The following is a 1,544-nucleotide window of genomic DNA, read 5'->3' as shown; positions in this document are numbered from 1 at the left end:
CACCGCGTCACCCAGCGGCGCCGCCATGACGTCACCGCCGGGGACCCCCCGCCCCCCGACAGCCCCCGAGCCCTGAGGGCGGGGCAGCGCCGTGAGGGGACGCGGAGCCGGGCCCAGGGCCGGGTGTGCCTGTCCCAGCGCAGGGGTGGCCATGCCGGCCGTCCCTCACTGTGATCCCCCGCTCCAACGCGGCTCCCGTGTCCCCAGCACAGGGTGACCATTTTGGGGCCCCTCCCTGTCTGTCACAGCCCTCCCGCAGCCCAGCCCAGTGTCCCCAGCGTCCTCAGTGCAGGGTCCACAGTGTTCCTAGCGCAGTAACAGTATCCCCAGTGTCCCCAGTGCAGAGTCCACAGTGTCCCCAGGACAGGGCTCCCAGCCCCCCAGCACAGGGTGACCATTTTTGGTCCCCTCCATGGACCACAGGGTCCCCAGGGCGCCCGGTGCAGGAGCCCTCTGTGGTCCCAGCACACAGTGACCATTTTGGGTCCCCAGATGTCTGTCACAGTGTCCCTACAGTCCAGCACAGGGGCTGAGTGCCAGGTCCCTGTGTTAATGGCATGTCCCCAGTGTCACCACGGTGCCAGTGTAGAGCCACTGTCACAGGTCACAGGAAAAAGGTCCCCATGGGTCTGGGATCATGTTCCCAATACCTCCAGCATGGGGTCCCCAGTATGACCAGCCAAAGGCCTTTGTAGATCTGGCATACAGTGTCCATGTTGGGTCCCACCCAGCTGGGACAGTGTCCCCTGTGGCTCCAGCACAGTGTCCCCTGTGGCCTCAGCATCTCCAGCCTGGTCTCTCCTTGACCCCAGCACAGTGTCCTCTGCACCCCCAGCACTAATTCCTTAGGTTTTAAGTTTTTCTGTTCTGTGTTGGTGTGCAGCTTTAGCTTTATACTAAGTGTTCCTAGGATCTTTTCACAGGGCGGTGGAGACAAAACAGTCCTGTTCCAGCTGGAGACTCAAGGACAATCTCTTCAAACTTCAGGCCCAAAGCACAAGCAACGTGAAAAGAGGAGGGTGGGCAAACAACCAAGGAGGATGAAACTTCATCATTTTAAGCTGTTAATTGGACAGTTAACTCCTATATGCAAAAGGACTAAAACTTATAAAAATGTGAGATCTCATGACCAAGCCCTCCTTTGCTTCCATCCTGGAGCCGTCCAGGCAGAGCCACGACTGTGGCTCAGGTATTGCCAGGGAGTGGCCTTTGAAGGCACTTCAATAAAGATCCACTTTATTCCTCTTAACTCTGTCTAGCCTATGTTCCAGCTCCCTAGGGCATCAGCACCATGTCACCAACATCTCCAGCCTCGTGTCCCCAGTGCTGTGTTCTCATAGTCCCACTACAGAGATTTCACACCCATCCCCAGTATCCCCATTGCAAGGCCTCAGGAGCCTCCAAAGCACCCCGAAACTCACAGAGCTGCTGCCCCAGCAGAGTGAGGGACCCCTGAGGTGTGAGCTGGAGGCTCGGTGTGAGTTGGGGGTGTCAGTGTGAGTTGGGGGTGTCAGTGTGAGTTGGGGGTGTCAGTGAGTTGGGGG

This window comes from Geospiza fortis, unplaced genomic scaffold (assembly GCF_000277835.1).
Source record: "Geospiza fortis unplaced genomic scaffold, GeoFor_1.0 scaffold317, whole genome shotgun sequence".
Classification (NCBI taxonomy): Eukaryota; Metazoa; Chordata; class Aves; order Passeriformes; family Thraupidae; genus Geospiza; species Geospiza fortis.
This window is presented reverse-complemented; position numbering follows the sequence as displayed.